This window comes from Neofelis nebulosa, chromosome 10, assembly GCF_028018385.1.
Source record: "Neofelis nebulosa isolate mNeoNeb1 chromosome 10, mNeoNeb1.pri, whole genome shotgun sequence".
Lineage (NCBI taxonomy): Eukaryota > Metazoa > Chordata > Mammalia > Carnivora > Felidae > Neofelis > Neofelis nebulosa.
The window spans coordinates 85108627-85134877 of NC_080791.1; positions in this window are offsets into that span (position 1 = coordinate 85108627).

The window sequence follows — 26251 nt, forward strand, 5'->3', positions numbered from 1 at the left end:
CCACATTCTATGATATATTAAAATCACAAAACAGGGATGCCTGGGTGGCTCAATTGGTTAAGTGTCCAAATCTTGATTTCAGCTCAGGTCATGATCTCATGGTCCTATGATCAAGCCCTGCATCAGGCTCTGCACTGGTAGCATGGAACCTACTTGGGATTCTCTCTCTCCCTCTCTCTGCTCCTCCCCAGCTCTCTCTCTCTCTCTCTCTCTCTCAAAATAAATAAGCAAAATAAAATAAAATCACAAATCAATTATAAAAAGAAGGAAGAAACCAAAATGTTTGGAAACTTCAATAATTCATGCATTAATTCAGAAATCACAGTAGAATTCATGAAATATGTGGAAATAAATGATAGTGAAATCTTTGTGTATCTAAACTGTCAGCATGCAACTGGAGAAATACTTAAAGGGAAGATTAGCCTTAAATACATAAATATTACAACTAGAAAGATTGGAAATGAAAAACTTAGCCCAATAAATTAGAAGGAAAGAACAGTGTATGCTGGAATCAAATGGAAGGAAATAGTGCAAGAAATAGCACAGAAAACAAAAAATAGAAAGTTAAAAGCTGAGTCTTTGTAAAGACCAGGAGATATATAAACTGACAAGATTTAGCATGGGAAAAAGAAACAGAATGTAGACAAACAATATTAGGAGTGAAAAAAAGATAATTTTTGACACACTGAAGATGGCTAAGCCAGAAGAAAATATCATGAGAAACTTTATTCTAGTGATACTGAAATATTAGAGTGATAATTTAGCAGAAAAAAAACATGAATAAGAAAAATTAAATCAAGAGGAAGAGATTATTGTGATGTACATACAGTCATTGAAGAAACCAAATTAATGAGAACTTTATTCACCAATAAAAGAGGGTCAGACCCAGATAGGTGCCTTCAATATTTTAAGCATCACCTTACATGAATTATTCCAAAGATTAGAATGAAGGAAAGCTACCCACCCACTGTTACAGTCTATCAAAACTGGACACAAGTAGTATTTAGTGCAAAAATTATACAGCTGGCTCATCAATGAACACAGATGCGAAAACTTAAAAAATACATTAGTGGAATAAGTACAATGTTGCATTTGAAATACACAATGACTCAGTAGGGTCTATTTTCAGAATACGAAGATGGTTGCCACTACAGATTTGTCAGAACCACATGCAGGGTCAAACAGTAAGAAACTGGTCTAGAATGACTTGAAAAAATAGGCATTTGTTTTACTCATCTAACGAGAAATCTGGAGGAAGACAGTTGTTATTATTGGCTCAATGGCTCATCAATATGCAGCCTGATGATCTGTGATTCTTTAGCCATTTTTTTTCGTGGTTCTATAAAGGCTGCTGCCTGTTCCAGCTTCGGACCCATGTTCAGGAAAGGAAGAAGGAGGTAAGGTGAAGGGATCTGTCTGCCACATTTTCTTCTTTTCTTTTCCCTGCAGTCCTCCTGGCAGAATTGCACTTACAGGTCTTCAGCCAGACTGGCCAGAACGCATGTCTAGCTGAAATGGAAAATGCAAAAATAGTGATGAATATAATCATAATTAGCTTCCACCATTTGTGCCCTGAACCAAACCAGGATTCTGTTAGCAAGAACACAGGGAAAGAAGGAATATTGCATCTACTTATAATCTGCCTTAAATATCTAGCAAAGAATGCATTATATTAACAGATTCAATGAAAAGATTCATATGGCTGTCTCATTAGTGCAAACTGAAGCCTTTGGTAAAATAAAAAGAAACTCTTATTGAACTAGAAACATTAGAAATTTCTTTAACATGACAAAGAGCCCGTATCAAGAACCTTCAGCAAACATCATGTTTAATGCTGAAACTTTAGAAATATTCTCTTTAAAATGAGGAACAAGACAAGGATGCCCATTATCTCCCATATGGCAGGGAATAAATAAATTATAGTCTATTCATTCATTCAGTGAAATGCTATTCATCACTTAAAATGAATGCACTAGATCTTTATCTATCATCATGGATATATCACAAACATATATAAAAATATCCACTAACCAAAAGATATACACTGAATCATGCCATTGATGTACATTTACAAACCTAGACAATATTACTACATATTTTTTATGAACATCTGCATTTGTAGTAAAAATAGGAGCCACAGCACCACTTTATCTAGGGGGAGAAGAAAGGAAAAGAGATAGTTGATAGCCACAAGAAGCACTGATTTGAAATATTTTATTTCTTTTAAAACAAACAAACAAACAAACAAACAAACAAAAGATCTAGGAGCCCCTGGGTGGCTCAGTCGGTTAAGCATCTGATTTCAGCTTGGGTCATGATCTCATGGTTCATGGGTTCAAGCCCCTGGTCAGGCTCTGTGCTGACTGCTCAGCACCTGGAGTCTGCTTTGGATTCTGTGTCTCCCTCTCTCTCTGCCCCTCCTCTACTCATGCTCTGTCTCTCTCTCCCTCAAAAATAAATATTAAAAAGTTTTTTTAAAAAAAGATCTAAATACATCTGACAAATATGTCAGAATGTGTTAAATCAGGATTATGGGCACATGGTTGTGTCTTCTATATTATTTTCTGCATGTTTCTGAATGTTTCACATGTTTTATAAGGATAAAAACCTCAAAAATGTCTTTCTTTTGTCCCTGAGGTTCCCAGTCTATGACAAGCCCTAGAATACCAGGAATGTTTTGGTGGTTCGTCTGATGTCTCACGTGAGACAGCCAGCCTGGGAGCTGCAGGGAAGGGTGTGATCTCAGTTGCCCCGTGGGTTGCCCAGACATTTGGCCTCTCATCTCACCCAGATACTTACTGAAGCCCCTGAAGATTCTTGCTGCTTCTGGCAGGCCTGGTAAGTTTTCCTAGGTGGGAGGAAGATACTCATCTCTCAATTTCACTCCCCGATGAGCAATTTATACCAAAAACGAATTGCTTTACGTCTCAAGTCTTATAACTTTGTACTTTGTAACATATAAACCTACCCCCGCCCCTTCCTGCCAGACAGACACTGCCCTTTTCTCCAATGCTGGATCACCTTTCCCAGGTGGGCCAAGCTGGAGAAATCCCAATAGCAATACATAGTGCCTGAGAGCAGTCAATCCCTCCCACCTGTCAAGACCACAAGACTCTAGGAAAGACCCTGATCTTAATGTGGGCAAATGACTATCGGTTCCTTTCAGCTTTTAGGTGCTCTTTGAGCCTGGGGCTCTGGCATCTCTGCTGTCACCTGTACTACCTCCCTTCAGGGAAGTGAGAGAGGAGTTTAGAAGAAACTAGAGGCTCTGTGGAACCATTTGCATTGAACAGGTCTGGCTACATAATTTGTAGGGCTCGTTGCAAAATAAAAATGGGCGCTCCTTGTTCACAAACTGAACTTGGGGCTCTTCGTGATTGCACAGGTCACACATCCATGGAACTAATCCTGGCACTTGAACTACTTCCTGTGGCTTGTGGTCAGCGGTCTCACCTCCACAAATACCGTCCCTCTAGACTATCTGCACTTCCCAGCCAGATACCTGAAAGGAGGAAATCTCTCCATCCTCATTCACAAGGATCACATCAGTGGCAGTGGACGATGGGTATGGAAATAATCGCGATCTTTGTTTCCATTGTCAATCACAACAGGAAAATAGTATAAACTGGTATGTTTCCCAAGTTTAAACCAGCCATCATATGTTGAGCATTTTACTATGCATCAGAAACTAAACTGAAAAGTTTTTCCTCATTATCTGATTTAATCCTTACAAAGGCTTCATATGTAGGAATGATTATTCCCATTGTACAGATGAAAAAACTGAGATTACCCAGTTAATAAGTTTTTGTTTAAAACATGGTCCTGTTTCACCTGAATTTCTATTTTCTCATTCCCTTCTCTAAGAAAACAATCCAAATGGGTCATGGATTCAGAATATGGTAGTTCACTGTCAGACAGTATTAATTAAAGTCCTACTGTTCTGAGGACTAGATATGATGAGAGGATCCACAAGAACTAAATACCTCAAGAAGTTTGTAAGTCACCTGAGGACGTGGCACTTAGAAGCACAAATATCAACAGATAATATGGCAGTCATTAGGTTTGCCTACAGAGATTCTGTCTGCTTCCGGCGCATGATAGGATCACACTGTCCCAACTACTTATGGTCATGCAACTTACTTTCCCCAGTGGAATGTCAATCCATTGAATTAACTTGAGGGAAGAAACTTTAAGAATCTACAGCTCTGGCATGTTATCTTTCCCTCTGCCATGGAGACCAAGAGTGCTCCAGACTGTGACTGCTCTGCCATCTCAGATCTCAAAGTAAGAATAACAACAATGTAGAGTGAAGCCCTACATGACCTGTAGTGGACATAAAGTGTAATCATTTGCTGTTCAAAGACGTAGAGGATTTGGGGATTGCTTGTTATTGTAGCTTAACCTAGTTCCTCCTGATTCATACAAAGCTGCCCCATAGGGGGCAGCAGTCCTATTTTGTTCCCTTACTGCAATTGAAAATGAACTAGTTACAGATAGCCAGGCCAGAAACACCTAAACATTTTTGCAGCACTGGCCATATTTGACTTATCATTTCAATAGACAACCTAAATCTGGTCATAGTAAAATACATATGCAATGCTTACTTTGTGTCACTATTCAAGATGCTTTATAAATATTGACTGGTTTAGTCCTCATAGTAACCCTGTGAAGAGGTATTTTTATCTTCATTTTACACAAGTGGAAGCTAAGCACAGAGAGATTGAATACTCTGTTCTAGGTGACATTGTTAATAAATGAGCTGGGATTTGAACCCAGGGGCCTGATTTCAGAATGCATACTTTTGACTATGAAGCTCTTCTTCTTCTGTGTAGTTCAAAGCTTAAAATAATTCAAGGAGGACAAAATCTGCCTCAGAGTTGTAGAGAACATAGATTTCCTATCTCATCATCATAGAAGTTGTTCCTCTCACCCCCTTGCTTTCAGCAGTAGTACTCTGATTCCTTTGGGTACATCCCTCTCTTCTGCTTCCAGCCAACGTGGTTTGGATGGTGTTGACACCAGTCCGTCTCTAAAAATACATCTGGAATGCCTTAAACCAGTCATTCTATCTCTTCCCTTGAATCAGCTGGGGATTAGAGTCAGTGTGAGGAGAAGTTGGCTAGTTTCTGGAGAGTTTTGGGGGAAAGAAAAATTTCATTCTCTACCATTGTAATTAGTAAAGTATGGATGTGAAGCCTGGATCTCTGCCACCTTAAAGCTCAGAGGGGCAAGACTGAAATTCACAAAGCCTGAAATGGAACCAGTCCACAGGAAGCAAAGCCAATGAGTTGGATGCTACTGTCATTGCTTGGGCCCTGAATCAAGCCACACCTGAAGGCAACTGTACCTGTGGGCCTTTAAGTTCCATGAGCCAATTAATTCTTCTTTCCACTGAAATCCATTTTGAGTTGGTTCATCTGTCACTGGCAGCAAAAAGGATCTTAACTTACCACAAGGGTAAATGCAACGAACAACAAGAACAATAATAAAATACACAATGTTCTACAAGAGGTATAACCTATTCATTTCTACTTAAGGGGTGATGATCAGTCTGAATTATTTAAATGGTTGAATTCATCATTATTCAACAGCAAGAATAATACTAAAACAGCTACTCCATTTCACTGACTTTGAGGATATCTCTAACAATGTATTTAATAGCAAAGGGGGGGCTCCCTGTGGATCTTGCTTCTTTTTTGTTTTTAAGCAAATGACTAAGATTCACTCATAACTGGCACCTTTGGTCATTGTTGTAGTACAAGGGGCCTTGCTCAATACTGTTTGAAGAATTCGGTACATTTACTTCTTAGGATAGCTAAAATGCATTGTTATATCATTAGGCCTCCCTTTCCAAAAGTAATTTCTGAGGACTCTTTTATAGCAGCAATTATATTTATTATCTGTTGTTGAATGACCCAAGGCTCCTATGAATTTAATAAAGTTTTCAATAAAGTTTTGTGTTATCTATCGCAACCACATTTGCATGCTTGTGGAAATTAGTCTGTTTGTATGTATAGGCTTCATTCATGGCAATGCTTGCTTTCCAGTTTCTCAGATCTCTGACCTAACTCTGCAATACTTCTTCTCTGATTGACGCTGAAGCCCAATTTCTTCCCAAGTTTTCCAATGATTACAGTTGCCAAATTGGTATGGTCTATAACAGGACTGGCAACTTTTCCTGTAAAGCACCAGATAGGAAATATTTTAGCCTTTGTGAGTCATATGATCTTCATCATAACTACTCTGTTGTAGTAAGAAAGCAACCACAGACAATGACAAATGAACGAGCCAGGCTTTGTTTCAATAAAAGTTTATCTACAAAAACAAATGGCTGGCTAGGTTTGGTTCATAAGCCACGGTCTGGCCACCCCTTGTCTAAAGTGATGACATTTTAAGGTGTTGGAAGGATGTCTCAAGCTTGTGATATATTTGTTCCCTAGGTTTGAGTGTTTTCAAATTGTCAGATCATTTGATTTTGGGGAAAAAAGAAAATATTTTGAATCGTATGTACTATTTCTTTTGGGTAGCATTGACTATAATTACTAATCATTGTCACATAAAGAGAGTGGGAAAATGACAATTTAATGAGTACCAGTATGTGCCAGGCACTGTGCTCTCTGCTTTATTTGTATGACATCCTACAGTTCTCACTATAACCTTGGGAAAGATGTGTGTTTAGACACAGAAAAGCCACTGGGAAAGAGAAAATTTATAGATGTCGGGACAATGTAATGGAAAGAACAGGAGTTTTGGACACATAGACTTGATTTCAAGTCCTGGCTTCACCCCTATATTTCATGTGACCTTGGCCATATTTTGTACCTCTCTTAAGTGTTAGTTTCCTCCTTTATGACAGAAAATATCAAATGATGTGATTGAATTATGATGTAATTATACTTGATAATATCACCTACATTTTAGAGGCTCTGTGAGGGTTTACCGAAGTGAGTAAATAGAACGTGTAGCTGGGGAACATGGTAAGCACTCATTATACTTCAGCCATTCCATGCTTTACACTGTATGAAGAAGTGACTTGCTGAAGGTCACACTGTGGTAGGGAATGGAACTAGAATTTTCACCCCAGCCTGACTGACTTCAAAGCTTGTGAACTTTCCATGGCATGCTCCTGACCCCCAGCTATAAATCTGAAGTGGTGGTGTTCCATGCATGCACGGAAACTGCTCAGTCTATTAAAATGTGAAATTCCCAAAGCCAGTCATACTAGGTGAATCCTGTGTTGGGCCATGGAAGCTGGGTGCATGTTTCTGGAAGTAAACATGACAAATTTAGCATACCTCATGGCTGTAGCTGCCATGTAATGCTTGATTTGTCTTTCCGCCTCATGCAGACACTATGGGAAATACTCCTGACTTCCCAAGTCTAGTTCAGATGCTTTTGCTGCCAAATTCCAGAACAGCCATAAAATGTAACCTGTGCTTTTAGCTTCCCAGGAATCTCTCCGTTACCTCAAAGGGTTTGGCCAGACAGGACACAAGGGTGGACACAGGTCCAATTTCTCAACCACAGGATAAAGTAAGATCAACAGCTCTAAACTGTGGCTCATGACACGTTTTTGGTTATGTCAAGGACATTCTCAAACAAGATGAATTTAATTTATGAATTTCAGAGTTAGAGATGAGTAAATATCTGGAGCTATACCTTCATTTTGCAAAGTGAAAACTAAAGGTCAGTTAAATAAGCCCAGATAGCACACTGGCCCTTCTCAATTCTAGTCTCACATCCTTTCCCTACACTGAATATAATTTGATGAGAAAAAAAAATGCCTAAATTAAGGTTGCCAGATCTAGGAAATAAATTTACTTCAGGTAAATAAATGCTTTTTTTAGATCACTGTATCCCATGCAATATTTAGGACAATGTTTGGAACCTATAGTTACACTAAGTAATTATTCTTTTTCTGAAATTCAAATTTAACTGGGCACCCTGTATTTTATCTGGCAAATGTAGCCTGAATCACATACGCAATGCTAAGACTTCTACCTTCTGGAAAACATTTGAAAGCATTAGGAATCTGGCTTAAGTGGCAAAGAAATGAGTGGACAGGAAGAACTCAAAACCTCATTAATTGAAGTTGAAAACAATCAATGTCTAGAAAAGAAGTAACATGAAGCTTAAGAAGAGCAAGGAAGGTGGGACAGGACACCTGAGTGGCTCAGTCAGTTAAGCATCTGACTTCACCTCAGGTCATGATCTGGGGGTTTGTGGGTTCGAGCCCTGCATCGGGCTCTGTGCTGGCAGCTCAGAGCCTGGAGCCTGCTTCTGATTCTGTGTCTCCCTTTCTCTCTGCCCTCCCCTGCTCGCACTCTGTCTCTCAAAAATAAATAAAAAGTTAAAAAAATAAAAAAGAAAGAAAGAAAGAAAGAAAGAAGAACAAGGAAAGAAAGAAAAGAAGGAAGGAAACAGAAGGCAGAAAGGACGGAAGGTGGAAAGAAAAGACTGTCTGGAATGTGGTGGTTTCTCCTTTATCTGTGTAGATCATATAGGTACCTTCTCTTCTCTACTAACATAGCATTATATTTAAGTTTAAAATTTTTAATCTAAGGCATACACGTAGATGACTTAAAACTCAAAGAGTACCAAAGGGCTTATAAATAAAAGCTTTAGTCCTTTTTCCTGCCTCTTGGTTTACTGCTTTGAGGAAGCACTGTTAAACTTGGTATCTGTTTCTAAGGTGACCAACTGTCCCTGTTTGCCCAGAACTTAGTGGTTTCACAGACTGAGCATTTTTGGTTGTAAAACAAGGACAATCCTGAACAAACAGATCATTCATTAGTCACCCTATTTCTTAACTTAGAGATATTTTCATCTCTCTAAATAACCCCCTATTTTTGCTTAATTTATCAATTTTAGACATTATCTGTTGATTTCTTCCTTTAAGAAGGGAGTATTCATTCTGCTTATTTGCAAATGGTTGGTAAAACACCTTTTCCATACAGCTCAAGTTCACCAATTTGTCCTAAAAGGTTTCAGAGAGAACCTTCAGAGAAAATGTGTTTTCTCTAGCTAGAAAACAAGAATCACACTATGTGAATGTCAAGGTGCCATTTTATTTTCCCACTGAAATAGTTTTCCCCACTTGGAATCCTTTTAAATATTCTTAACTTTAATTGCCTTTTTCCCTCCACAAAGAAGTCAATTTAAATTAAGCAGAATCCATCACTGTGATAATTTTTTAATGAGTAAAGATAATGTACTGTACAGAAATTGAAATGAGGTGTTCCCAGGATCATTTACAAACTCTTGAAAAGTCCTCCTAAGAGTCAGCTGAAATTAATGAACCTCAGAGTCTCACGACCATCAATACCTTATAACTGAGGACTGGGTTCAATGAAAAAAAAAGTCACAATAATAATAGTTACACTTTCCAACTTGAACATTTATCTCCTTTCATCCTGAGATCCTGAGGAATTTTATCAACATTAATTAAACCTCACAGGTGTGATTTATTAGATTAATTCACTGATAGCCATCAAGAACTCTAAATGTGCACAGTACTGTTTAATAGAGCTGGATTGAAAAGAGGAATAAATTAGCATGCTAGGCAGACTGCCACCCCGGGTAGAGCCCCCAGGATTTGGGAGAAGTCAGAAGAGGCGATGTGCTTCCTTAGCTCAAACTTCTTGAATTAATTCTGATCTCAAAATAGAGTGACCATAGTGTGATGCTTCCTAATCTGCAATATTCCCCCTCCACAGCTTATTTGAGCCTTTCTTTATTGCTTTGTTCTCATTATATCATTGGGTGTCAAAGACAGACATGATGAAATGAGCAACCTTCAATATGACAAAAGAAGTTACTAAGTGCTTTGTGGAAATCTAAATATATTTTCCGTGAAGGTTTTGGGAGAAAGGAGGTAGTAATGGTACAGATTCAAAAACTAAGGATGTATTTTACAGGTTAGCCAACCCCTTCTTGGAGTTGAGGGGAGGGGAGAGAGAAGAAAGTCACTACACTTTTGATACTGTACTGTGACCAATATGTTGCCCTGATGAATTTCGTTGTGCTCAGAAGGCAAACGATTACAAATCAAAAATAAATTTTCAGTGATAATTTTCGATAATGGATTGAGTTTATGGAGGTAAAAAGGAAATTTCTTTTATCCACTCTGTGAACTGAGGGTTAGGTTAGCACGAATAATACAAGAACAATAAACTGAGGGATATTTTATTGTCTTATTTTAGCAAATCCTGAATCGAGAGGGGTCAAACATGATGAAATTGGGGAACAGAAAAGACAACTCGCTATAAAATCTGGGATTCTAAAATAGAATTGGAATCCTATACTTAAACCTTTCTCCTTCTAGATCAGCAAATTTAATCTCATTCAATAGGTGATAAATGGAGTCCTGGAGAACTAAAGAGACTTGAATAAGAAAGTTAATTAGTAGCAGATCTGGAAGGGAAGCCAATGTCAGTCTCTTTCTTGATTCTTACACCTCTGCTACAAAACCACATGGACATTTTGGCTGTTTTCTTCTGATATTATATTGGATTAAAGCATTTTCTGGAGAGAGAAACAAGAAGTCAGATTTGCTTATCTGACAAACATGATGAAACAGTGGATACAGTAAGTGGAGTTTCCTTGGGAAGATGAAATGGTTTTTAAAAATGGCGTATTGAGTATGCTAAACAATGGAAGAAGGCAGCCAAACATCATGAATAATCCAGAAGGTGAATAATTCACCTTTGAACAATGATTTATTGTAATCTACTATTTAGCAAAGGTTGAACATGACCTATCAATTCCCACTGATTTCAACCATCAAAAATGTGTACCAAAGTAGTCAAGTAGGGACAAAAGGATAACAAATAGATTGTAATATTTAGTGAAATACCAGTATGATTTGGGGAGAAAGACAGAAATAGTGAAGGCTCATGAATATCAGTGTCTTCGGAACTGACAACCCATAAGCAGAAATTCCATCTATAGACCTCTCCCTCCCCCGCAACAGATAACCATCTATTGATCAAACTCCACAGGAACAGGTAGCTCACTAATTTATGCAGCAAAACTTTCCTTGTCACACAAGTTGGACCACTGGAATGTGCTTTAGTCCAGTGATCCAATATGATCATTAACATTGTATAATTGTTGTTTCATAACTCAGCCCTGTAAGTATTTAACATCTATTATTTTCCAGGGTGTGCTGAGTTTTCTCTATTGGTCTCTCCTTCTCCCACACTGTCCAAGATCCAGTGGCTGCCTGATGAGCCCTAGCATGGATCCTCAGAAGCTAAACCCTACAGGGTGCAATGTAGGAGTTTCTTACTAGTTGTTTCCCATTTGTATTTGATCAATGGGAAGGATCCAGAGCAACTTAGGAGTCAGAAGAAAAGAGAGGTTAGTGGTTTCTTTTTTGCTTATAGGGTTGCTACATTTTTGTTTATAGGGCTGTTCTTCTTGTGACTATAGTTGCTGTCCAATAGCCCCTCCTCCATGAATCTTAACTCTGTCCACACCTCTGTAAGCAGCCACTTGGCTAAAGCCCTTGAACCATCTGAGCTGGATTCCATTTCCTGCTAGGAATTTTGTTGAGACCCAGGATGAAGAAAAGTTTCTTGAACTCCTCCTCAATTAATATGCTTTTCTGACACTCTCATTATTTTGGTTGCTTCAATCTTGACACACTGTGGTTGGTCAAATGCTTCCTGAAGACCTTAACTTATGGTGGGCCGAACAGTCCAGATTTGATCCCTGAGTGCATCCCTTTCACTTCCCTGATTAATGATACATTTGCTCTGTTAATTCATGCTGTATTGTTTGTTTGTTGGTTGTTTTGGCAGCCATGCTGCATTGGTGCCTCACCTGGAGCTTTCATTCAATTGAACTCCTAGATTTTTTTTTTCCTGTGTGATTTTCTCTTAAACCAGCTCTCTTTTATATATTTTGTTCCTTGCCGGAGGACTGAATTATTTAACAGAACTGGCCCTGGTATTAACATGATGGTTCCAAATAAAGACAGAGCACAGGGCACAATATTTTAGAAACATTTTTAGAAAAGAACATTTTAGATTATCTTGTCCGGGACTTTATTTGCTCTCAGAGTCTGTGTCATAAAACTTTCATGAACGTTAACTTCCTTTGACTTCCTTGGTTTTGTCTGTTCTGGACACTAACTGCCCTTTCCTAATTGTCTTGCCTTCTGTTGACTACTTTTTCTTTTTCTCCTCCTTTAGCTTGTTTGGCAGGGTTCTCCCTAAGGCCTTTGTCACTTCTTTTTCTCCAAAACAAAGAACACACATCTAACTGAAGGCCCTGCCCTGTGTGAGGCACTGTGTAAGTCACTTTGCAATCAATCTCCATAAAAACCTTATGAGATATTTGTGTCCTTAATTGGCTGATGAAGAATTTTGCATATCTACACTAAAAAAGCTAAACAAGGAAAAGTTCCACCTTATACAAATAGGCCAGACCATGCAAAAGGCAGGCCCTGAGCACAGATTGCCCTGGGTGGTGTTCCACAGCTTCCCCGCTAGATTGCTGCACCATAAGAAATGAATCTAAAGGAAGCATGTCATCCATATGGATAGTAGAGTGGCTTCCCAAGAGGACGCTAAGCCACCTTGAGAGTTACTACTGACCAACATAGTCATTTTACATGTGTCAGAGTGCCTTAATAGTAAGCTCATTGGGCAGGGGGTTCATTTTCTATATTTTATACTTAAAATAGAGAAACTCCACCTTACAGAAACTTGTATTATCTTTACCACATTAATATTTTGCTAAAGAAAGAAAGAATATTATGCCTTATTTACAGGAGTTGCTGACATATGGTTTCATGGAAACGTTGCTCTTTAAATACACAATTAACATGTTCATTACTAAGAAAACTGAGGACTGGGAGGTAGAGAAATCCTGATGAACACACATAAACTGAGTATGAAAATGAAAAGCAAATCATTTTATGGTAAACGTGTATGAGAAAATCTGGAATAATATTATTTTCCAATTATCAATAACTGCCACCCATTGATTGATAGAATTGTCTTTTATAACACGATAGAAATACTATACTATATTTATATTGCCCATTAAAATTGCCAAGCAATTTAGAAGCTCTAAGACTTCAGTATTTCTTCAATGGTAAATTCAGATGGGGAAAATAACACACACAAAAGCATGCATACACACACATGCACACACAGACACACACAAAATAAAACATACTATGCCATGCCCACGCTGTAATTTATCAACTGGGAAGGAAATTGGCATGTCTTTTCCTGCTGATTTATTGGTTAATTCCAACAATTCACTGTAGAAAAGGCCAACAATGAATTACAATGTGGGAAAAAAATTAAGCAGAGCATTTAGAAAGGTGTTGCAGTATACAGCCTTTAGAAACAACTTACATAGCTATTTTATAGCCAGTCTCAAAGCAGTCGGGGCATGTGAAATGCAGTAGACAACATACGAAATATACCAGAAAATATCACACATCTCACTTCTCATATTTAGAAGAATATGCCATGCCACATGAAGATTTGGTTTCTTTACCTTCAAACTAGAATCAGATAACATTAGATCCTACTTACTATTTGTTTTAGGAGTCATGTTGGAAGGGCAGTAACAAACATGGACTACCTTAGAGAAGCCAGTGATGGACACTTGCCTTCAGTGACAGAGGCATTCACCTTTGGTCCACAAGAAACATGAAGAGGAACAAAAGCTGAAAGCTTGAATTCCTGTCACTACCATGCATCCTCCCCCCTAGTCCCACCCCCAAGGATCCAGAGCTGTATGAAGAAGGGAATTTCCTCACTAAGAATCTCTATTTTCAATTTCTCAAATATGGTTTGACAAGCCAGTGGCCTGTCTTTGTTTTCAAAGGTGAGTCCCTTTGAAATGACTTAAGAGGTATGTGATGGTTAATTTTACGTGTTAACTTTGCTGGGTCATGGTGTCCAAATATTTTGTCAAACATTATTCTGGATGCTTCTGTGAGGGCTTTTTCTGAGATGAGATTTACATTTAAATGAGCAGACTTTGAGTAAAGCAGATTGCCCTTTAAAATGTAGGTGGGCCTCATCCAATCAGTTGAAGGCTTGAATAGACAAAAAACTGATCTCCCACTAGCAAGAGAGAATTATACAGCAGACAGCTTTCAGACTTGAACTGTAACATGAGCTCTCCCTGGGGCTGGCCTTTGGACTTAAACTGGAACACTGGCTCTGCCTAGGCCTTCAGCCTGCTGGCCTACTCTGCAGATTTTGGACTTGCTGACCTCTATAATTGCATCAGCCAATTCCTTAAAATAAATTTCCTTTTCTCTACATAAACATTCCATTGATTCTGTCTCTCTGTAGAACCTTGATTAATACAATGCACAAAGTAAGTTGTAGCTTAAGACTATAGAAAACCCTATAAATGCAATGTATAGTGTTAATGTTGGGAGACAGGAATATGACACTATTTAAAGGCTTTTTTGTTGGTATTATGCTTTAGGTCAAAAAAAAAAAAAGGGAAACAAGGAAATATATATTGAATGCCTACCATTTGCCAAGCATTATGCTTATTTATTTGTCCTTTTTTATAAACATCATTGACTTTTTACAATGTTCTTATGAAGAAGATATTAATTATCTCCTTCCTATAGATGAGAAAAAGGAGACCCAGGAAGATCAGAACACTTTCTAGAGGCTGCATAGCTAGTGTAGAGCCGCTGTGGAGCTGTTTCACTCCAGAGTCTCTCTTTCTCTCTCTCTTTTTAATTTGTTTATTTGAGTCAATGCTTTTTCTATTCTCCCATGCTGCTTTTTCAGGTAACATAGTAAGTCCTGCTAGAAACACATCTGTATATAGAAGTGCTCCTTTGTGAATGAAACTCCCATTGTTGGAAGCCTACTATGCATGAGGCGTTATGCTAAGGGCTTTTCCTGCATTATCTCCAATCCTCATTTTAACCTTATCAACCAGATAACTGGTTTTCCATTTGGCACCCAGGAAAACTGAGGCCTACAGTCAAACAACAGGTTTCAGCTCACACAGTTGAGCTGGGATTCATCCCCACCTTAGTTTGCCTGACAGCAAAATCCACTCTCGTGACTCCTATGCGAGGCCACAGCATAATTTCCTGGGATTCCATCAGAATCCTCGGTTTTCAGACAGAAGAGTTCCCATGTTGTTGAATTGCCTTCTCACTAGCTCAAGGAAAGAGCAGAAATGTGGCTATGTTGGGGCGCCTGGGTGGCTCGGTCGGTTGGGTGTCCGACTTCGGCTCAGGTCATGATCTCACTGCCCGTGAGTTCAAGCCCCGCGTCGGGCTCTGTGCTGACCGCTCAGAACCTGGAGCCTGTTTCAGATTCTGTGTCTCCCTCTCTCTCTGCCCCTCCCCTGTTCATGCTCTGTCTCTCTCTGTCTCAAAAATAAATGTTGAAAACAAAATAAAATAAAAAAAAAAGAAATGTGGCTATGTTTGCTGCATGGTTCTTACTGAGTAGAAAAAGAAAAAAACAAAAGTGTTCCCTAAGGGGAGTACAGAATACAGACTACTGTTTCTATTGACATATTCTTTCAATTGATGGTCTAGGATTGTCTCCACCCCGACCTCATTGCTTTATGTCAGGGCAGCAGATTTCATGGACAGAACTTCCCTAGTCTTCCCAGCTTGTTCCTGAAAAGTGGTCTGTCAGTACCCATCTTTCCCTCTTCCTGTCCCTGTGCCTGTTTCGTCTAAAAAACAAAGGACGAGGTGAAATGAGCACCTGTTGGAGTTATTTCCCCGCCTCTAAGGTGTCCTAATCATACCCAGACATCATTGTCCAAAGCCACATACACATCTCGAAGGAAAAGAGGAACAGAATAAAATTTCAAGAAAAAGATCAGAAAATGATGCTGTAAGAAAGGTGAGTTCTTGAGGATGGGTGAAATGTGGATCCCTCTCCTGGATGTTTGTAAATGTGCAGAGAAGCCTGTCTTTACTCAAGAGCAACAATGTGCTTTTGATGTATATGCCTCTACAGACTTCAGAAAGGTGAGCCCATTTTTTACTGAGGGAGAGTGACAGAAATCTATCAACCTGGCTTATCATCCCACAATTACAGCAATTTATGGTGTGCTTTTCACAAGGTCACCTGTACCAGCAACCAAACAAAAGCACTCTCCCCACCTTTGTTCCGAAGAGACCTAACACATTCTCTGTAACTCAGCCTATCCAGGATATTTTTCAATTAATTTGCAACCACTTGGGCTTAGCATCGCTCAAGCCTGGCATAGATATATCATTTTTCACTGGCTGGAAACACTGTCACAACCCCCATGTTAAAGAATAACTGCTTTTCCTTTTCCTTTTCAACTCACTTCATTCAGCTTTTTCTTTCCTCTCGATATAAGGAACTTGCAGTGAGAGAAAAAAAATTCCCGTGATTTCAAGAAGGAGCTTTTCTTTCTGATAAGCTGCCTATATTTTTCGATCATTGTGTGAAGTTGTCTGAAGCAATTAAAAGCATGGCTAATTCTTCTGAAAGGATGTTGAACCTCTGCCTTCAGAATGAGAGTTCCCCGAAACAGTGTTGGGTGCCAGGATCTGGTTCTTCAATACCCAGAAGCTGTTTGTAGTGGGAATGCGTGGAGACAGGGACAGAAATTTTTAGGTCAAAAATGTGCTCATGGATGTTTTAAGAGAAGGGACTAGAAAGCATAACAGCCAGACCTTCTTTCCTCCACCATTGTCTCTTTTCAGCATTTTGCCTACCACAAAAGCTTATTTACTTATTTATGTTGTATGTATTTACTTATTTATTTTAATTCCAATAAAATTAGTATACAGTGTTATATTAGTTTCTGGTGTACAACACAATGATCTGACAATTCTATACCTGACTCAGGCCACAAACTCTTTTCTATTACTACTGGCTGCAGTTCTCACCCCCTGCCCCAGGTCGCTCACTCTAGCAAGGGCTTCTGCTCTGTTCTCCAAAGCTGTAAGCCCATCTGATTATTTTCCTTCTCACAGTGCACGTTTCCAGACAGTCTCAAACTCATCCTCCTACTGCCTTTCAGATTTGAGGAGAAACCTGTCATTCAAACGCCTCCTGGCCAAGAGGCTTTTTCGATCTATTCCAGTCACTCGGGCCACAGGGGAGGTTTTTTTTTTTTTTCTCTTTTTTGTCCCCTACTTCATGCCAGGTGCCATGGTTCCTCCCCCCCCCCCCCCCACCACCTACCCATTTTCATCTTCACTCATTTTCTCTGTGAATTTTTCTATCATTTTCCCTCAGCACTTTGGGGGGAAGTACTACTGAGTGGTTACAAGATAGTATGGGCTCTTATGTTAGACCCATCTGGGTTCAAATCCTAGCATCACAAGGAAACTTTTGTTTCCTCCTTTTCTCCAAATGCAGCTGTGGCTACTTCATGGAGTAGGTTGGCTCAGATGTGGAAGGTGCTTGGTGGAAGGCTTTTGCACGTGTTTTAACAAATATAAAGGGTAGGAATTATTGTTTCCCCAGGAAATTTCCTTATAAGCTTCCTTTTTTTCTTTTTATTTTTTTTTCTTGGTTTAGTTTGGTTTTTGAGAGATCATAGGTTTCATGTCTGTTATTTGAATTAAAATCGGGGCACCTGGGTGGCTCATTGGCTAAGTGTCTGACTTGGGCTCAGGTCATGATCTCGTGGTTCATGAGTTCGAGCCCCACGTCAGGCTCTGTGCGGACAGCTCAGAGCCTGGAGCCTGCTTCAGATTCTGTGTCTCCCTCTCTCTCTGCCCTTGCCCCACTCACACTCTGTCTCTCTCTGCCTCTGAAAAATAAACATTAAAAAAAAGTTTAAAAAAAGAGAATAAAATAATTACCACCTGTGAACTGGGTGCTAAAAAATGTGAGAAACAATGTGCTGGTGCAATGTATGCATTTTACAATGGAGAAAACAAACCAATCCCCAGGGACAGACTCCCAGTGTCAGAGCTAGAAGGTCTGCTGTCTTTAGGATCACATCGGATGGAAGAAACAATGGGGCACACCACCTTGGAGGGTTTGGGATTGGCAAGTCAGCTATTCATGTGACATATAATCAGTGCCACAGATGTGGCAGTGAATCAAGTCCCAGCAGCTAGGCGGGTGGGTGGGAGAGGTGGGCAGCTTCCAGAAAGTCATGAGCAAGACAGAGAGTACTGATCCTCAGGGCAGCTGTTTGCTCTCCTCTCCGTTATTTGCTTTGGGTTATGGACACTCTTAGCTCCATATTGATGATAGTAGCCAGAAATGTTACATTTTTGCAAGCATTCACAATCTAAACAACTATCAGATCCCCCAGAAACCCCATAGTCGACTTGTTAACGTCTATTGATGCCAGGGTAAAAATGCCATCTAACTCCCAAGTAGTTACTCAGCTACTAGATTTTTCACAACCTGGCTGAAATATTCTGAAGACTTACTAATTCCCTTTTCCATAAATCTATACCAATCAAACAACCTTTTCCTGATTAGTTTTATTTCCAGAGACATTGAAAAGAGGGAAAGGGTATTCTGACTAAAGAAGAAATGTGTTGTCAAACAATGTACCAACGTATCTTACATCTATGCATGACAGTTTTTCCTGCCGACTTTGGACCAGATCTCAGAACCCTTCCCAACAGGTACCCAGGTATTTCCCTACCAACTGACTGCAGTTGTCACATGACAGGGCTCATCTATATTCCACGTGTTCTACTTTTCTCAGCTTGCGTTGGAAAGGCTGGGGCCATATGGCAAGTTGTACCAAATGGGTAGTGAGCAAAGTGATGTGCACCACTTTACTTAATTTTGATTGCCAGAGACAATTAAAAGCAGATGTGCTTCCTCCATCTACTCTTCTTTTACTGTGGCAAACTTGAAGATCATGTGTTCTAAGGTGTGTAATAACTAAAGGGGGGATGGTCGCCTCTCGTGCACATTATGTTTCATGAATGAGAAATACATCTGGAGGTGCCTGGGTGGCTCAGTTGGTTAAGGGTCTGAGTCTTGGTTACAGCTCAGGTCATGATCTCACAGTCTGTGAGTTTGAGCCTCGCATTGGGCTCTTCCCTGATGGCTCAGAGCCTGCATGGGATCCTCTCTCTCTCTCCACTCTCTCTGCCCCTCCCCTACTTGCACTCTGTCTCTCTCTCTCTCAAAATAAATGAAATAAACATTTAAAAAAGTATATAAAAATTAAAAAAAAATGCATCTATACTTGATAGTACCATAGAGATTTAGGATCCATCTGCTCTAGCAGAACAATCAGCCCTAACCTGACTACTAGAGCATGTCAGATAAACGTTCTCTGCCATTCTTCCTGGGTACTAGAAAAAGAAAGCAGCCAGCTTTAGTGAACATGTCAGTTGCGAGTCAGCTGAGACAATTTTCTAGACCTAAACATACAGGGAACACTGCAAATCTGGACATATCCTGAGTCCGCGTCTGAGGTACCAACTGGCTTCCCTCCGTGAAATCCTTCTCTTCACTTTCAGTAGACCTAATTTTCATAGATGAAGAAATGAGAGCCTCTTGCCCAAGTTCACACACACAGTGGATTAGAACTAGAATCCAGATTCCTTGACTCCAGACCCAGGAGTTCTTCCCTCTACCTGCTTCTGTCTCTCCCTGCCTCCCGCCTCTCTCTGCATTTTTGACAAGTGGGAGCAGTGGGAGTTCCAGTTATAGATTTGCTTTTCTTGATAATGTGGGATAAACACCCAGGCAACGGTGGTGCACACATGCCATTAGTCTTAGGAATTATCTTTAAATCTGCAAACTCTGCTTCCCATTAAGAAGGCTTCCCTTTTCATTCCACCCTAAACTAGTCATTGAGTTTAGCAAGAAAAGATTCTCATTGTAGCATCAAGGCATGACTTTCTCTCCTTCTTGATTGATTGATTAATTAGTTATGTGTACTTGGGTCCAGCAGGGAGCCCAGTGACAGCTGTGACATGAAAATTACTGGAAAGTTACAAAAATATGTAGCAGTGTTGACTTGCTGAATGTAGTACCAGGGATTGATTAGAAACAGACACGTATAACGATCACATCTTGAAATTACCTGTCACTGCTGAGGCCTTGAGTTGAATCCTTTTGATTAGGATGAATTAATTCAGTTCCAATTTAATCACTAGCAAAGAAAGTAGTGAATATTCTCTATTCTTATTTCAACATTGTTTTTTTTTTTTGTCTAGAATCCTAGAGTTTAGAACAACCCCCATAGAGACAAAATGATCTTTGAAAAACTGAAGCCCAATCAGGTCTTTCCCTTCTTAAATCCTCTGATGGTCTCCCATTGCCTTACGGATAAAACCAACTACTGAATATTGTGTCTAAGATCCCACCTCATTCAGTCTTCCGCTTCCTCACAGCCTCGCCATATATCCACTCTCCCTGACACTCTCTGAGCTCCAGTCACACTGGCCTCTGACTCCTCCAAGTCTCGCCATGGCCTCCACCCACCACAGGGCCTTGGCATATGCTCTTTCCTCTTTCTGAAAGTCTTTTTCTTATCAATTCTGTTTTATTGTGCAGGTATCAGCTCATGTCACCATCTTAGGGATGCCTTCCCTGATCACTAAGTCCAATCTCCCCATCAAGACTCTCCTGGCATCATGTACCTCCCTCTCCATAGCACTTGTCACACATACAATTTAAAATTTGTATGTGTGTACAATTACAGAATTAAATTTTCTTTCCTGAGGTTGGAAACGTAAGTTCCATGAGGACTGAGAGTGCCTCTCTTTTCTGTTTATAATAAGGTTTTCCTTCAACAGAGTCTTCCTCGGGCATAGAGCAGGTCCTTAATTTACATTTGATGAATATACCAATGAATGAATAGCTAATCAACTCAGACATATAGCCTGGTGTAAATTTAATAGAAATCACAACCGGGCATTTTCTTTGCACTTTTTGGATGAAGAAAATGTGTAAATAGACAAGAATCTTAAAAGAATCCAAACTCAGTGTGATTGCTAAGCAGCAGATACCCCACTGCACAAATAAAATGGCAACTAAAAATTCCATTCTTCAGATTTCACCTGTGTGGTTCTCAGATGGCTTAGCAAACCCGTGGCATTCATTGTTCAGAAGAGTCTGAAATTTGTGTGGTGTCTTGCATGCTCAATGAAATGGTCACCTTTGTGCTTGGCAATCTCTTCTGACTGCAATACTACTATGAGCAAAAGGACACATATAGTAATCGTGGTCAGTTGTGTCAGTTGGGGTCCCAGTAGGAAGCCCTTGGCTCAGTCAAAGGGGATTAACTAAAAGGTATTTAAGGAAGAGTCTAGTTACAGAGGTGTGGACAGGCTTAAGGGAACCAACAAAGCATGGTGAAGCTCGTAGGAATTAGCAATAGTGGGAGCTGTTACTACTTCTAGGTCTGAGGGAGCAAAAGAAGGGAATGGTGTTAGAGAAATCTAATGAAAACAGGTGCTCTGGAGGAGAGGCTACTATGAAGAGTTGTAGCCCTTCAGACTGTGGCCATAGAGGAATTCAGCCTTTGCCAGAACCCTCGAGTCAGGGGCGGAGTCAGGAAGGAATAATCCTCCAACTTCTGTCTCCTGCTGCCCTTCAGCCCCCTGGCACACCCAACTGGAAGGCAGAGGTGAGAGTCTGGGGAACACAGTCTATAATGGTCAGGTCCTCTGGGCCCAGAGCAAGGCAGAGAAGTGTGAGACTGGGCTTAGGATGGGTCAGGGAAGGCAAACAGAATGGCCAGCAAGCGTTTGGTTTTGTAAAGCACCTACTAGGTGCCACTCGTTGTTTTAAGCTCTCTCTCTCTCTATTTTTAATATTTATTTATTTTTCCAGAGAGAGAGAGAGAGAAAGATAGAGAGTGAGAGAGAGAGATACAGAGTGCTGGTGGGGTGGGTGAAGGGGACAAAGAGAGAGGGAGAGACAGAATCCAAAGCAGACTTGAGACTCTGAGCTGTCAGTGCAGAGCCTGACATGGAGCTCGAACTTACAAGCCATGAGATCATGACCTGAGCTGAAGTCCGATGCTTAACTGACTGAACCACCCAGGTGCCCCTAAGCTGTGTATGTATTAATTCAGTCAATCTTTGCAACAATCCCAAAGATAAGGCACCAATATTTCCCCCTCTTATAGATGAGGAAGCTGAAACATAAAGAGATCAATGTTCAAACCTGAGCATTCTGGTTCCAGAACCCACCCATCTCACCAACATGTTACACCTCAGAAGAATAGTGTCTGTTAAAGGCTTCTGTTCTCCTGCCAGGAACAAATTACCAGTGCAGGAACAATGGAAGGAATAGACTCAAACTTTATCTCAGAGCTAGAATAAATACTAACTAGCCCTTTGGAGATTGGGAGAATTCAACTTATTTTATATATACTGGGAATATATTGGGAATATATTTATTTCCTGGTAAACTGCTGCTTTGGGTTATTGACTACCAACTGCAGCGGTGACACTCAAGTATTTGAGCATTCATTAGGCACCTGGATTAAGGACATTATTGAAGCTTAATTCAAAAGGAAATATCTACAAGGGTGTCAGCACCATCTAGCAAAAATTTAATATTAGAGATGAAGTTAAAGAATTTTGTGGGAGTAGAGAACACATTCAAGATGTGTAAGTCTCATATTCACCCATTTGATCCATGACTTTGATATTTTCCTGAGCATGAGCAACTGATAATTCATATGAGTTTGACAGTTGAAACAAATCTGAAAACAGAGTGATACCAATCATGCCTTATTCCAGTTTAAAATAGCTTATTGATTTAAAGTTTTCTTTGCTGTAAATTCAGAAAATACAGATACACAAAAGGAAGAAAATAAAACCAGCTATAACCTCATCATCTAGAAAAAAAATAACTGTCTGCTATGTCACCTTACTCTTTATTTCTGTTTGTGCATATTGACAGAATTGAGATCACACTGAATATATTTGTTTAAACTTTATGTAACCAATAGTATATTACAAGCATCTTTCCATGTCTTTAAATATGATTTTTCCTCATTTTAGTGTCTATGATAAGGTTTTCTTTTATAAGCACAAACCACATCCTACCTACTCAATCCCCTAGAGGTGAACATTTAGGCTGCTTTCAGCTTTTCTCTGTTATAAGCAACCTGCTCACAACCAAATCGTTGCATTATTCTTGTAGAGAAAATCCACCAAGTGATTTTTTTTTTCCTACTAGAACGTTCCTGATGCCCCTTACCTAACATCAGGGATTTTATGTTAATAATATCTGAGTGTTACACATGGTTAGGTGTGGGGGATGACAGGCCTTTGAGGATTTTATACAATTGTATACAATTGGCTCAGTAGATATCAAAAGCTTTACTGTATATCCTAAAACCCAGTTTAAAAATGTCAACGTCATTCTTGTTTAACTGAAGTTAATACTGAGTAATTTGGGGGCTTTTTTGTTTTCTATTTTCTTTTTTTAATTGAATATATTTAACATATGACCCTGTAAATTTAAGGTGTAAAACATGTTAATTTGATATACTTATATGTCTAATACTGGATAAGTTTTAAAGACCATAAATTAAAAAATATACATGTAGGTCAAAAGCATCTTTCTGCTGGAAAAAGGAAACTTGTGTCGTGAGCTAAGCACTTGTAGTTAAGGAAGTATGGCTCATGAAAGCAAATGTCTTTGTTTCATTTGCCATACTATGCAGTAGCTAGCTATATTAGTTAGCAAAAAAAAAAAAAAAAATGAAAAAGAAAAAAGCCTCACAGATCTGTAAGTCTATAAAACGAATGTAAGTGTCATGCACTGTGGTGGCTTCTCTCTGAAGTCCTAAAGGCATCTTTAGATGCTTGAGCAGTTCAGTCATAAGACGAAAGGACTTTGATCTTTCCTGCTAACTTAGCATGAAAAGAAATTAAGAAACTTGGTCCTCTATGATGATGGTATTAATTCTAAGCAAATGTACTTGCAAAATTCAGAGACACTTCAGCATCTTAAATGGGAAAGTAAAACACGGGGGAAAAAAAGAGATCTAATTTCTCAATCTAAGGTAAAGACACCAATTATCGAGGCGAAGGATGCTTCTCATTTAGTACAACTGCTGAGAAAAGGTGCTTTTTCTTCCAGATCATGCTACGGGTTTCCTGTTCGTGGAACATGGCTCAAGCTGCAGGCTACTAATTGCTACGTTTTGTGCCATTTCTTCATTTCAAAGACCCTGTCAGAGGCTTTTGGGAATGTCTTGCTAGGCTGTAAGCCACTTAAGATTCAAAATGAGAAACCTACCTTCCATTAGGAAAAGTAAAATCATGAAGCCTACTGTGTGCCAGGGTTTGCATGGATTATGTCTTCAGTCCCATGATAACGATAGGAAGGAGACTCTGAACTAAAACAAAACAAAACAAAACAAAACAAACAAACAAAAGAAAAGAAAAGAAAAGAAAAGAAAAGAAAAGAAAAGAAAGAAAACAAAACCAAAAAAACCCCCCTGCTAGATCAGACAGCTAGAAAGTGACAGGTCCAGGGGGCGCACGGGTAGCTCAGTTGGTTGAGCATCAGACTTGATTTTGGCCCAGGTCATGATCTCATGGTTCATGGATTCAAGCTCTGCTTTGGGCTCTGTGCTGACAGCACAGAAACTACTTGGGATTCTCTCCCTTTCTCTCTCTTTCTGCCTCTCCCCTGCACTGGCTCTCTCTCTCTCTCAAAATAAATAAATAATTATTTTTTAAAAAAGAAAGTAGCAGGACTTCACCTAAGTCTGTCTCACCCTAAAACTCATTCTATTTTGAATACACTGTATATACCATAGAACGACATACTTAGGGCGTTCACCCTAATATAATGTACTGTTGTAGCCAACATTTATTATTATTATTGTTATTATTATTATTATTATTTTGGCTGCCTGTCATTCAATCATGCTCCTCCCTAGTTTCTTTTTTGTTAGAACTCCTCACTGAATGTCAGTTTAATGAGAGGACAGTTCTCACCTCCTTCCCACCATAGAAGTCTAGGAGATCCTATCATTCATTTTCAGGCCCCCTGGTACAGCTAGGAAACAGTTATGGGATAAGGTGCCATTCAGATGCCTGTTCTGAGAAACTGCTCATCACAGCAGTAGATACAGCGTGGCAACCGGATATTTCCTACTCTAAGATATGGAGTTTTATCTCCAGCCCCTGGTCCATTTCCTAACCTATGTCATCCAGCCTCCCATTGATTCTGTGAACTTGCCCTGCTTCCAACAAATTCTCTTTTGCTAAGTAGCCAGAGTTAGTTTCCAAGGTTTACAACCAAAAGTATGAACTGATATTGGCTCTCACTTTTATGTGTAACTGGCCAGAAAATAACCCATAGTCTTTACGTGGGACTAAAATCTATAATAGAGCTTCAAGGGACCCTCTGAAAATTATTTCTGGGATATTAACAGCAATATATCCATTTAGATCAATAAAAGGTAGATAAATTATTAGGGACAAGTATGGTGCTTAATGATTACCTTCACCCTTTAGCCCATCATATGTGGGCTGTCCCCACTGGCCACTTAGAGTTTTATAACTGTAAAGGACTCTGGTGGTATCTAGACTAATACCCTCATTCCCCTTTTATGAGGCTGCTCCCTCATCAGCTGTGAGAAGGATATCACATTCTCTTTACCCTTTGGACTTCAATATTCACAGTGTCACTTCCAAGACTTCCATTGTCCCTTTTGAACATTAGCTTAAAGTTATTAAGCTTAATGTACACTTGCTTAATGCACAGGGAATGAAATAAGGGTCACTGAGGGAAATCTATGCTTCTCATTTCTTCTGTTTTGTGGGGTTTCAATTTCAAGTGGCCTTTCTGGCTAAGTCGAAGGAGTTTTATTTAATAATAATAATAATAATAATAATAAAATAAAAGGAGGGACAAATATGTCATCAAGGACAAAAAAAGAAATGAACTCTCTAAATTGTTTAAGTGATTTAGAATGGCAAAAGATAAGTAACCAAAAACCAGAGAATACAGCAACAGTTCCTAATTCTACCTGGCAGCAGAGGGCAGCCTGGCCATATGGGTCTGACCAGCTGATCCTCTTGGGAGCACCTTATTAGGCCTTTACTATGGTATGATTGATTGTATGCTCTAGTTAAAGAGTCTCCATGCACTGTATACTGTGGTGGTGGGTGCATACTTGGGAGCAAGGCATGCTGGGACTGGGAGAACCAATGTTTCTTTTAGGGTTAGCAAAATCACCAGGATCTGACAGATAGGAGAGCCTGGTCAACTGTGATGGTTAATCTTCTGTGTCAACTTGTCTTGGTCAGGGTATGCCCAGTTATATGGTGAAACATTAT